We start from the raw sequence: 14808 nt of genomic DNA, 5'->3' as shown, positions 1-14808 counted from the left end.
CCCTCAGCTTGTCCTTATCTCGGGCCAGCTTCCGCTTCTCCGCCATTAACACCTCGATGAAGCTCTTTTGAGCCGAGGCGTCACTCTCCAGGCGGTGGACCTGGCAGCGAGCTGCCCTCAACTCGGTATGGGCTGCGCAAGATGACTTCTCAACCTCTAGAGCCCGCTTCAGGTGTCGATCTGATTGAAGAGTCAAGGCACGAATGACGGTGTTCACATGCGAAAGGAAAACCAGTCAGAAGGGAAACCCAAAAAAAAAGGAGAGAGAGAAGAAAAAAGATAAGAAAAGAGAGACTCACCACCATAGCATGAGTGGCAGCTCGGAAACCGAGCTGACTAGGAGTGAGTTCAGCCCACTCGCTGACCTCCCCCGGGTATGCAGCCAGCTTGCTCTTCTCCAGGCTGCGCTGGGGATTCAAAATAGTTGACTCCCCTAGCCCTCCGAGCTGGATGCCATCATCTCCACGTCGTAAGTGGAACTCTCAGAGGCCTCGGCGGCCACCTCGGCTGGACGAGCCCCGGCAGCAGCCTCTGCAGCATGAGCCTCGGCAGCGCTCTCAGTAGCAGGCTCAGTAGGCTTGGCAGCAGGTTCGGTGGGCCTAACAGCAGGCTCCGCTACCACCTCGGGCCCCCGAGGCACCACCTATCCTTCCAAATCGAAGACAGGCTTCGCTGTCACCTCGGGCCCTGAAGCTGAAGTCTGTGGAGGTTGAGCCTCAACTGAAGCTCGCGGGGGACTCAATGCGCGCCTTCTTGGCTATGCGTTTCTTTCTCTTCATCTGGCGGAAGAACTTCTGGTTGTCTATTCTCTCCATCTCCATGGGACCTGCAGCAAAAACATGACATCAGTAACCCAAAGTAAACATACGAACAGAAAGCCGAAGTAAAGGAAAACCTACCCGGGCTCAAGCTCGCCTGGACGAGCTTCTCCTCAGAAGTGAAGTCTTTATAATCCAACCCAAGCTGAGCCAGTGACTGGAGCACCTTCTTGGTCTTCCCGTCTAGGATGACACCGGGGTCTTGAACGGCTATCCTCCAATCAGTGGGGAAGGGCCACCCCATACTGCTCCGGACTACGAAGTAGTCCCGCTTCCAAGCTGGGACTTTGCTCGGGAGCTTGTGCATGAGTTTAAAACCCGGGCGGGGGGACAGGTAGTAGAATTGCCTGTGCCCGGGGAGAGCACCTGAAGCGCTCTTCTTCATGGCCAAAATGGTGCTGAGACCCCCGACGCGAGTTCAAACACTGATGATAAGAGTTCAAACACTTTGTGGCGAGGAAAATGGCCAAGGGTCCCTCTATTTATAGACATAGCTACGGGTTCCTCGAGGCCAAAGCAGTTTAGTGCGTTTTTGACGTCTGCAAAGTACAAATCGTGTGAGGTCTGCGTGTAATCCAGACGCGACTCGGGACCTTTTTTTATCAAACCAGGCGCTAAACCGATCCAGCTGGACGGAGCGCGCGACAAAGCGGCATGAATACCAACGCCAAATCCACTCAGCGTGGGGGGCAATTGATGGAGGGTGATTTGGCCTGACCTCGCAGCATGGATACACGTGGGCGTGACCTTGCTCAAACAGTGACTCAGCATGACAGCACAACGAGCGTGAACACAACTCGGAGGGAAAGTCCCACCGAGTACAGCTCGGCAACTCGGCGGGTAAACTATTCGCCGGGAGCTGCCTTACCCGCACCTCCTCCTCGGGGTTAAGGCACTTCGGGACATCCCTCGGGACGTCCTGACCTCTCTTAAGGCCTGAGCTCCCCCCAATGGACCTCGGGCCACTCCTAGGCAAGAACGCACCGATCCATCTCTAGACACCCCGAGGCATGGACACCTCGAGTCAGCCAGCTCGGCATAAACTACTACAGGCAACTCGTCACTCAAGAGACAACCCAGCTCAGGGTGATCCGCGGAAGGGCAGTTCGGTATACCGCAGGAAAGCTTCCTGCTCGACCGCCCTACCCGAAAAATCTGTGGATAGCAGACATGTCCCTCGTCAGATAGCGTCACGCCTGTCACCTTCAAAAAGGTGTCTCGTGCCTAACAGGCACATACCCTGCAGCGACGGCCCTGCACGTGCCACCTCAGCCTTGCCTGTAACGGCTGTGACAGGCTGACAGTGGCGGTTATACCTGCCCTGTCAGAAATCAGAGGGCCTGAAGCAATGGAATTCGGTTATAAGGGGATCATTCTCAAGGAACAAGGTATCTTCAAATCACTTGCGCAACCTTCACTCTTAGCCTTCTGTTTCCCTTCTATTCTTGTACACAGTACTGACTTATCATCAGAGCGTTCCCACCGGGAAACCCCCCGGGAGTTCTTCCTCTTTCCTCTCGTCTCAAGTACCTCTCAAGAGCCATGCAAGTGCCAACTAGGAGTGACCGGATCACGCAACATCAAGACCTTACACGAAGCAAGTTTTGCACCACCTGTATTCAAGAATTGATTGGTGTCGATAGAAAAGCAAATGACAAAAGTTTCAAACCATACTGTTGTAACTCATACACCACAAGTAATACATCACAGATAATTAATATAATTAATACACTATTTCGTTATAACACACACAGTTGTATAGATGGGGTGGATGACCTAAATGAGCTAGTGATGGTTTACTCTAGTTGGGATTGCAATATTTATGCACCAATCTTCCACCATAAAATTTGTGTATCATTGAAGGCAAAATCCCATGGGGCACTTCGACATAAACAATCCATGTATTTCATTACAAAAAGCTCACATTTGGTCCTGTACAACACATATGGTGAAATTACTTTGCAATACTTAAGATATGTATCAGTGTAATAAAGGCTGATGGTAAACAACGTGATAATCATACCCAATGGCATGTTGGGATGGAGCATCCTTGCATCCTTTAAATCCCCATTTGCTTGTAAACCCCACTCCCAAGATTTTACTCCTATAGTAGTTGGACTAAGACAAATATTGATTACAAAGTCAATGATGATTGTGGATTAATATAAAAACACATGAACATGAAAATATTGTAGTGCATAGACGCATACCATTGTTCTGGCAAATTGCTTGTATATAGCAAACTGGATTGAACTATACCATTCAATGCAATCGCTATCCCCGTTTATTACCAAAATGCGCCAATGCCCATTACTTTGCAAGGGTATAAATACTTTGCTATACCGTTGCCTTAGAAAAAGGCCAATATAGGGCTCTATTGCAGCATCATAACCCATTTTAAACATTTCCTGGTATATGCATTTGAAAAGGGAAAAAATAGATTATTCAATATATGAGTACATAGTAAATGAAATAAAATGGGCTAAAACCCATTACCTGTGCAAATGTGCTAATATAGAAGAACCTTCACATTCAGCATTGCCCAATTTTTACCCCTCCCTTTCAATTAAAAGACATCCATATGCATTTATGGCCTATAAAACAAATAAAGGCAGCCCAATAGTTATATACAAATTATAACAAAAATATAATTATTATAGGTGGAAAAAATCTACTGCAAGATTTACATACATCATCTCATATCAGGCCACCATCAAATAGTGAGTACAAGTATACCCCAGCCAAACTGTTGGTCCCATCGGTCCAAATAATTTCACTGCATATGTAAAACTGTATTAATAACTCGATAAATCAAGGGTGTTCTATTTACCAATGCCTAATGCATGTGTAATCAACCTAGCAATTGGAGCTGATAAAAACCGTCTAATAGTTGATTGTTGGCTCTTAGGTAACTGGCATTTGAAGTTGTAGGATCTCCATAATCTCTTTCCATCGATGACCTGAAATATAAAATGTTGCTAGGTTGTTAAACTTGTTTTGCCAACCCATCGTATTTAATAGATACGATATGGAAATATACCTCCTTATTTGATGGTGATGTTGTACTATCCATATCAATCATGTGCATTTTCTCAATCATTTTTATTCCTTCGTTAACAAATGGTGAACACAAAATATGAACTTTCTTTCTTTCTTGCCTAGAGCGAACCTTCCTACCACCTTCTTCAGGTTGATATTCTTCATCACCTTGTTTTTCTTCCCATACTTGTGAGGTAACAAGGACCGAAGATAAATGTTCTCCTCGGTTAATTGTGCAACCTTTGACTTAAGACTTCTAATTTCCAAAACCAATTCCTGATTTGATGAGACTCCTTCCTCCTCACATTTTCCATCATCCAACATAGCCACTTCTTCACTAGATGTAGGAACTAAAATTTGAAGAACTTTAAAATTCCTGATTTTACCTCATCATCTGCAAGCATGGCAATAGCATCACTATATGTTCTCCTCCAATGATAAGTGGTGCTAGACCATTTTGTAATTCTTGGAAATGCATCCATCATGGAAAGAATCCATACAGTGGAATGTTCAAACAATCAAATATGCAGGTAACAAGATAAGAAGAACTCACTCAACGTTAGCATACAAGATTTATTAAATGGAATTAATTTTTATACAAAATGTAAACTTACGATGAGTACAATAGCATAACCATGTAGCCACCCAGATTTGGGTGGTGCCTCCTTCATCATTGACATAGAGAGTTCATTCAAACTATTTAGTAGTTCCCTATGAACAGCACCAGCCCAATCATAATCTCTTAATTCTTTAAGCTTATCAGAGTACTTAAACGATTTACAATCAATGATATATCAGGTCTTTCTAAAATGGAATTGACCCAATATATAGACAATAAGCAACTTTGGGACATATTTCCTTTCTGCCTTCTTGTTTCCTAACAACTCCCTAATTTTTTCTTCTAAATCACCCCATTGTATCACATTTTTTTCCGAAGATTATCGTTTGTAGATGTAATGTATGTGGGGCCATGTACAAATCTACAAATTATCCTCTCGTAGGCAAACCCAAAATCAAAGCTACATCAGATGCTATGAATGTGACAAGCTTTCTCCCTAACCTAAAGGAAGCAGACTGCATGTCCCAACAATTCACAAGTGCACATAGAAGTGACTTCTCAGACATTACATCTGGGAAGTCAAGAAAATGTGCAAATGGTGTTTGTCCTACGACATCTTCAACACCCTTATGGCTAGACAAGTTAAGTGATGAAATAAACTTCACCAAATGAGTGATACTATTTCTAGTGTATACTTGCATCTTGCGTTGTAAATATCTGCAGAAAATAATCAAGGTCAGTTGAAACAAGTATATATACATAAGAAAATAATAAAGAATCCATAGTGCATTGTATATCAACTTGAGATAAAAACAATTATATAAAGTTTCCCCTTTTGCCTGATTAAAACTCAAACAAATTGGCACACCATTCAACAAGATAATAAAAAGAATAACAATTACTATGCAACCAAACAACCTCATGTCAATTTCGGTGATAGACACCTTCTTAAGCACATCGGTGATGGAGGAAAGTAATTTAATTCATTAAAAATATGCTTAGATATGATGAAACATGATAATTAAAACATTATTACATTATTGGTAAGATAGGCAATAGGAAGGGATTGAAATAGATGTTGGTTGCCCAAAGGAAGGAATTGAATTAAGTGACATAACTCAAATATTGATGTTGGGACATTAATTCCAATTACGGATGGTTATATCCACATCAATAAACTTAATCAATGCCTCACACTCATATTTGTAAATGTTTATCAGTTTGGCATTTAAGGAAATTGTGATAACGTGATGGAAGAGTAATTGACACCAATACGTGTAGCAGTCCACATTTGATTCATTAGCTAATAATATTAAATATTAATGATGGTTGCCATGTGTCGTCACCCTTGAAATTAATCCATCGGTCCCTAACTTGGTAAACTCCTACCAAATTAGCAATTAAGACACTTTAAATGAGGACAATATGAATGAAAAAACTGATGAGAATAGATTGTATCTTACATCCTAAGTGAAAAAACTATTAGTAAAATGGATCTTGCCAAATGTTTTGTATGGAAATTCAATCTACCGTAGTTAATGAACCATCTGAGGTTGAAGTTGATTTCAATAATGAAGTCATATTCCATTCTCTTAGTATGCATTTACAAATTTTGGTATGACCAAGGACACATGGTACATCTCAATAAATGATTTGTCAACCTAACAAACCATATAAAGATTAAATCAAACTGCAAAAGGAATCAAAATATTTCAATGAATTAAATTGCCTTTAAATCAGATAGGGGACGGTAGGGGGGAGGAGATGGGACCAACAACTCTGGTGAGGTTGTTGTTTTAAAGTTGGGAGTGAACACCCATGAGGGATTACAAAGGTTGGAAGGGGAGTGAGGGGAGGAGGCGACGGGGGAAGGACATGTCTCTAAAGGCGATACACTTGAGAGAGATTGTGAGAATAAAGACAAATGAGAAGCAAGTGATGAAGAAAGGGAAATGAATCTATAAGTATTAATATGGGACCTGTGTGATCATTGTTGGGTTCTTGTGTTTATTTCCTCTTTGGGTGATGCTTTATCACTTTCCTAAAGTATTCTTTTTCAAATGAATTTTATCTTAATTTTCAAAAAAAAATTTTATGGCCCATTGGTAGAGATGGGGCTAAATGTGCCAACCTGGTAAGCATCATCTAACTTGGTAAAACCTTACCAAGATGGAATTAAAATAACAATTTTAAATGTAAAGACATGCAAAGGCCATAGAAAAAAGCAATACCATTTGACCATAAAGGAAGATTTTGGTTTATTATTTGGACTCTGATAGAGGTTGTTTGGAGAAAAGATTATAAGATTTTACCATTCGGTTCTACTGGTATTAATATGGGATCTGTGAGGTCAAAGTTGGGTTTTTTGAATTATTTCCTCTTTAGGTGATGGCTTATCACCACCCTAATGTATTCTTTTTCCTAATAAACTTTATCTTATTTTTGAACAAAAAAAAAATCTTAATGGCCCCTTGGCAGATATGGTGCCAAATGTGCAAACCTGGTAACCACCAGTTAACTTGGTAAAAATTTACCAAGATGGACTTAAAATAACAATTTTTAATATACAAACATCCAGAAGTCATTGCATACAATCTATATCATTTCACAATAAAGGAACATCTTGGTTTGTTTTATTGGACTGTGATAGAGGTTGTTTGGAGAAAAAATTATCAGATTTTGTCATTCGGTTCTAGGGGTATTAATATGGGATCAATGGGATCATTGTTGGGTACTTGGGTTTATTTCCGCTTGGGTGATGCCTTATCACCTTCCTAATGTGTTTTATTCCCTAATGAATTTTATGTTATTCTTCAAGAAAAAAAATATCTTAATGGCCCATTGGCAGATATAGGGCCAAATGTGCCAACATGCTAAGCATCAACTAACTTGGTAAAAATTTACCAAGATAGAATTAAAATGACAATTTTAAATATAAAAGAATGCAAAAGCCATTGCAAACAAACAATATCATTTGACAATAAAGGAATATCTTGGTTTGTTTTTCGGAACTGTGATAGAGGTTGTTTGGAGAAAATATTCTAAGATTTTGTCATTCAGTTCTATGGGAATTACTATGAGATCTGTGAGATTAAAGTTGGGCTTTCGGAATTCTTTCCTCTTTGGGTGAGGGGTTATCACTATCCTAATGTATTCTTCTTTCCTAAAAAATTTAATCTTATTCTTGAACAAAAAAAAATATCTTAATGGCCCATTAGAAAATATGGAGCCAAATGCGCCAATCTGGTAACCATCAACTAACTTGGTAAAAATTTACCAAAATGGAGTTAAAATGACAGTTTTTAATATAAAGACCTCCAAAATCCATTGCAAACAAGGAATATCAGATTGTGATAGAGGTTGTTTGGAGAAAAGATTATCAGATTTTGCCATTCAGTTGTAGGGGTATTAATATAAGACAAGAGGGATGATTATGGGGCTCTTAGGTTTATTTCCTCTTTGGATGATGCTTTATTACCTTCCTAAGGTATTCTATTTCCAAATGAATTTTATCTTATTTTTCAAACAAAAAATATCTTAATGGCCCATTGGCAGAGATGGGGCCAAATATGCCAACCTGATAATAATTATCTAACTTGGTAATACTTTATCAGGATGGAATTAAAATGACGATTTTAAATATAAAGGAATATCTTGGTTTGTTTTTTGGGATTGTGATAGAGGTTGTTTGAGGAAAGATTATAAGATTTTGTCATTTGGTTCTACAAGTATAAGTATGGGATCTGTGAGATCAAAATGGGCTTTTGGAATTATTTATTCTTTGGATAAGGGGTTATCACCATCCTAATGTATTCTTTTTCCTAATGAATTTTATTTTATTCTTCAACGAAAAAACCTTAATGGCCCAATGATAGAAATGGGGCCAAATGTGTCATCCTGTAAACCATCAACTAACTTGGTAAAAATTTACCAAAATGGACTTAAAATAACAATTTTTAATATGAAGACCTTCAAAAGCCATTGCAAACAAACAATATCATTTGACAATAAAGAAATACCTTGGTTTGTTGTATTGGATTGTGATGGAGGTTGTTTGGAGAAAAGATATTAAATTTTGTCATTCGGTTTTAGCTGTATTAATGTGGGACTAGAGGGATGATTGTAGGGCACTTAGGTTTATATCCTCTTTGGATGATGTTTTATCACCTTCCTATAGTATTCTTTTTTCAAATGAATTTTATCTTATTTTTCAAAAAAAATATCTTAATGGCCCATTGGTAGAGACGGGGCCAAATATGCCAACTTGGGATTGTGATAGAGGTTGTTTGGACAAAAAAGGAATATCTTGGTTTATTTTTTTGGATTGTGATAGAGGTAGTTTAGAGAAAATATTATAAGATTTTGTTATTCAGTTCTACGAGTACTAGTATGGGATCTGTGAGATCAAAGTTGTTCTTTTGAAATTCTTTCCTCTTTGGGTGATGGATTATCACCATTCTAATGTATTCTTTTTCCTAATGATTTTTATCTTATACTTCAACAAAAAAAGAAAAAAAATATTAATGGCCCTTTGGCAAATATGGTGCCAAATATGCCAACCTAATAACCATTAACTAACTTGTTACAAATTTACAAAGATGGAGTTAAAATAACAATTTTTAATATAAAGAATTCCGAAAGTCATTGCAAACAAACAATATCAGTTGACGATAAACGATTACCTTGGTTTGTATTATTGGACTGTTATAGAGGTTGTTTGGAGAAAAGATTATCAGATATTCTCATTTGGTTCTAAGGGTATTAGTATGTGACCAGTGGGATGATTGTGAGGCTCTTGGATTTATTTCTTGTTTGGGTGATGCTTTATCACCTTCCTAATGTATTTTTTTTTCCAATTGAATTTTGTCTTATTTTTCAAAAAAAAAATCTTAATGTCCCATTGGCTAAGACTGGGCCAAATGTGTCAACCTGGTAAGCATCATCTACCTTGGTAAAACTTTACTAGGATGGAATTAAAATGATAATCTTAAATTTAAAATAATGCAAAAGCCATTGCAAACAAACAATATCATTTGACAATAGGGGAATATCTTGCTTTGTTTTTTGGGAATGTGATAAAAGTTGTTTGGAGAAAAGATTATAAGATTTTGTCAATCAGTTCTACGGGTATTAGTATGGGATCTGTGAGATCAAAGTTTGACTTTGGAAACTATTTCCTCTTTGGGTGAGGGGTTATCGCCATCATAACGTATTCTTTTTTCTAATGAATTTTATCTTAATCTTCAACAAAAAAATATCTTAAAGGCCGAGGGGCATATATGGGGCCAAATGTGCCAACCTGGTAACCATTAATTAACTTGGTAAAAATTTACTAAGATGGATTTAAAATGATAATTTTTAATATAAAAACGTCCAAATGCCATTGCAAACAAGCAATATCATTTGGCAATAAAGGTATACATTGGTTTGTTATATTGGATTGTGATAGAAGTTGTTTGGAGAAAAGATTATCAGATTTTGCCATTCGATTCTATGGGTACTAATATGGGACCAGAGGGACGATTGTGGGGCTCTCAGGTTTATTGCCTCTTTGGGTGATAATCACCTTCCTAAAGTATTTTTTTCCAAACGAATTTTATCTTATTTTTCAAAAAAAAAATCCTAATGGCCCATTGGCAGAGATGCGGCCAAATATGCCAACCTGGTTAGAATCATCTAACTTGGTAAAACTTACCAGGATGGAGTTAAAATGACAATTTTAAATATAAAGGAAATGCAATAGCCTTTGCATAAAAACAATATCATTTGAATATAAAGTAATATCTTGGTTTGTTTTTGGGGACTGTGATAGAGGTTGTTTGGAGAAAAGATTATAAGATTTTTCCATTCGGCTATACGGGTATTAATATAGGATCTGTCAGATCAAAGTAGGGATTTTACAAATATTTCCTCTTTGGGTGAGGGGTTATCATCATCCTAATGTTTTCTTTTTCCTAATAAATTTTATCTTATTCTTCAACAAAAAATATCTTAATGGCCCAATGGCAAATATGGGCCAAATGTGCCAACCTGGTAACCATTAACTCACTTGGTAAAAATTTATCAAGATAGAGTTAAAATTTCAATTTTTAATATAAAGTCCTCCAAAAGCCATTGCAAAAAAGCAATATCATTTGACAATAAACGAATACGTTGGTTTGTTGTATTGGACTGTGATATAAGTTGTTTGGAGGAAAGATTATCAGATTTTGCCATTCGGTTCTAGGTGTATTAATATGGGACGAGAGGGATGATTGTGGGCTCTTGGGTTTATTTCCTCTTTGTGTGGTGCTTTATCACCTTCCTAATGTATATATTTTTACAAATGAATTTTATCTTATTTTTCAAAAAAAATATATCTTAATGGTCTATTGGCAGAGATGGGGCCAAATATGCCAACCTGTTAAGCATCATCTAACTTTGTAAAATTTTAGCAAGATGAAATTAAACTAACAAAATTAAATATAAAGGAATGCAAAAGTCATTACAAACAAGCAATATTATTTGACAATAAAGGAATATCTTGGTTTATTTTTTTGGACTGTGATAGAGGTTGTTTGGAGAAAATGTTATAAGATTTTGTTATTCAGTTCTACAAGTATTAGTATGGGATCTGTGAAATCAAAATTGTGCTTTTGGAATTCTTCCTCTTTGGGTGATGGATTATCACCATCCTAATGTATTCTTTTTCTTAATGAATTTTATCTTATAGTTCAACAAAAAAAAGAAAAAATCTTAATGGCCCCTTGACAAATATTGTGCCAAATATGCCAACCTAAAAACCATTAACTAACTTGTTAAAAATTTATCAAGATGGAGTTTAAATGACAATTTTTAATATAAAGAAATCCGAATGTCATTGCAAACAAGCAATATCATTTGACAATAAACGACTACCTTGGTTTGTATTATTGGACTGATATAGAGGTTGTTTGGAGAAAAGACTATCAGATATTCTCATTTGGTTCTAAGGGTATTAGTATGTGACCAGTGGGATGATTGTGAGGCTCTTGGGTTTATTTCTTGTTTGGGTGATGCTTTATCACCTTCCTAAGGTATTATTTTCCAAATGAATTTTATCATATTTTTTGAAAAAAAATCTTACTTTCACATTGGCTAAAACTGGGCCAAATGTGCCAACCTGGTAAACGTCATCTACCTTGGTAAAACTTTACCAAAATGAAATTAAAATGACAATTTTAAATTTAAAATAATGCAAAAGCCATTGAAAACAAGCAATATCATTTGACAATAAGGGAATATCTTGGTTTGTTTTTTGGCACTATGATAGAGGTTGTTTGGAGAAAAGATTATAAGATTTTGTCAATTAGTTCTACGGGTATTAGTATGGGATCTGTGAGATGATAGTGAGGCTCTTGGGTTTATTTCTTGTTTGGATGATGCTTTATCACCTTCCTAATGTATTCTTATTCCAAATAAATTTTATTTTATTTTTTAAAAAACAATATCTTAATGGTCTATTGGCAGAGACGGGGCCAAATACGCCAACCTGGTAAGCATCATCTAACTTTGTAAAATTTTTGCAAGATGAAAGTAAACTCACAAATTTAAATATAATGGAATGCAAAAGTCATTGCAAACAAGCAATATCATTTGACAATAAAGGAATCTCTCGGTTTATTTTTTGGGACTGTGATAGAGGTTGTTTAGAGAAAATAATATAAGATTTTGCCATTTGGTTTTACGGGTATTAGTATGGGATCTATGAGATCAAAGTTGGGCTTTTAGAATTATTTCCTCTTTGGGTGATGGCTTATCACCATCCTAATGTATACTTTTTTTTAATGAATTTGATCTTATTCTTCAACAAAAAAAATATCTTAAAGGCCCATGGGCATATATGGGGCCAAATGTGCCAACCTGGTAACAATTAACTAACTTGTTAAAAATTTACTAAGATGGAGTTAAAATGATAATTTTTAATATAAAGACCTCCAAATGCCATTGCAAACAAGCAATATCATTTGACAATAAAGGTATATTTTGGTTTGTTATATTGGACTGTGATAGAAGTTGTTTGGAGAAAAGATTATTAGATTTTGCCATTCGGTTCTATGGGTATTAATATGGGACCAGAGGGACGATTGTGGGGCTCTTATGTTTATTGCGTCTTTGGGTGATAATCACATTCCTAAGGTATTCTTTTTCCAAATGAATTTTATCTTATTTTTCAAAAAAAAAATCTTAATGGCCCATTGGCAGAGATGCGGCCAAATATGCCAACCTGGTTAGAATCATCTAAATTGGTAAAACTTTACCAGTATGGAGTTAAAATGACAATTTTAAATATAAAGGAATGCAATAGCCTTTACAAACAAAAAATATCATTTGAATATAAAGGAATATCTTGGTTTGTTTTTGGGGATTGTGATAGAGGTTGTTTGGAGAAAAAATTATATGATTTTTCCATTCGGCTCTACGAGTATTAGTAAGAGATCTGTTAGATCAAAGTTGGGATTTTAGAATTATTTCCTCTTTGGGTGAGGGGTTATCATCATCCTAATGTTTTCTTTTTCCTAATCAATTTTATCTTATTCTTCAACAAAAAATATCTTAATGGCCCAATGGAAAATATAGGGCCAAATGTGCCAACCTGGTAACCATTAACTAACTTGGTAAAAATTTACCAAGATAATGTTAAAATTTCAGTTTTTAATATAAAGACCTCCAAAAGCCATTGCAAACAAACAATATCATTTGACAATAAATGAATACCTTGGTTTGTTGTATTGGACTGTGATAGATGTTGTTTGGAGGAAAGATTATCAGATTTTGCCATTTGATTCTAGGGGTATTAATATGGGACGAGAGGGATGATTGTGGGGCTCTTGGGTTTATTTCCTCTTTGGGTGATGTTTTATCACCTTCCTAATTTATATTTTTTTCCAAATGAACTTTATATTATTTTTCAAAAAAAAATATCTTAATGGTCTATTGGCAGAGACGGGGCCAAATATGCCAACCTGTTAAGCGTCATCTAACTTTGTAAAATTTTAGTAAGAAGAAATTAAATTGACAAATTTAAATATAAAGGAATGCAAAAGTCATTGCAAACAAGCAATATCATTTGACAATAAAGGAATATCTTGGGTTATTTTTTTGGACTGTGATAGAGATTGTTTGGATAAAATATTATAAAATTTTGCTATTCAGTTGTACGGGTATTAGTATAGGATCTATGAGATCAAAGTTGGGCTTTTAGAATTATTTCCTCTTTGGGTGATGGTTTATCACCATCCTAATTTATTATTTTTCCTAATGAATTTTATCTTATACTTTAACAAAAAAAGAAAAAAATCTTAATGGCCCCTTGGCAAATATGGTGCCAAATGTGCCAACCTAGTAACCATTAACTAACTTGTTAAAAATTTACCAAGATAGAGTTAAAATGACAATTTTTAATATAAAGAAATCCGAAAGTCATTACAAACAAACAATATCATTTGACAATAAACGAATACTTTGGTTTGTATTATTGGACTATTATAGAGGTTGTTTGGAGAAAAGATTATCAGATATTCTCATTTGGTTCTAAGGGTATTAGTATGTGACCAGTGGGATGATTATGAGGCTCTTGGGTTTATTTCTTGTTTGGGTGATGCTTTATCACCTTCCAAAGGTATTCTTTTTCCAAATGAATTTTATCTTATTTTTCAAAAAAAAAAATATCTTAATGTTCCATTGGCTAAGACTGGGCCAAATGTGCCAAACTGGTAAGCATCATCTACCTTGGTAAAACTTTTTCTATGATAGAATTAAAATGATAATTTTAAATTTAAAATAATGCAAAAGCCATTGCAAACAAAAAATATCATTTGACAATAAGGGAATATCTTGGTTTGTTTTTTGAGAATGTGATAGATGTTGTTTGGAGAAATGATTATAAGATTTTGTCAATCGGTTCTACGGGTATTAGTATGGGATCTGTGATGTCAAAGTTGGGCTTTTGAAACTATTTCCTCTTTGGGTGAGAGTTTATCACCATCCTAACGTATTCTTTTTTCTAATGAATTTTATCTTATTCTTCAACAAAAAATATCATTTGACAATAAGGGAATATCTTGGTTTGTTTTTTGAGAATGTGATAGATGTTGTTTGGAGAAATGATTATAAGTTTTTGTCAATCGGTTCTACGGGTATTAGTATGGGATCTGTGATGTCAAAGTTGGGCTTTTGAAACTATTTCCTCTTTGGGTGAGAGTTTATCACCATCCTAACGTATTCTTTTTTCTAATGAATTTTATCTTATTCTTCAACAAAAAAAAAATATCTTAAAGGCCTATGGGCACATATGGGGCCAAATGTGCCAACATGGTAACCATTAACTAAGTTGGTCAAATTTTGTACGATGGAGTTAAAATGATAATTTTT

This window comes from Nelumbo nucifera, chromosome 7 (genome assembly GCF_055504915.1).
Source record: "Nelumbo nucifera cultivar China Antique chromosome 7, China Antique-T2T, whole genome shotgun sequence".
In the NCBI taxonomy this organism is placed as follows: Eukaryota; Viridiplantae; Streptophyta; class Magnoliopsida; order Proteales; family Nelumbonaceae; genus Nelumbo; species Nelumbo nucifera.
This window is presented reverse-complemented; position numbering follows the sequence as displayed.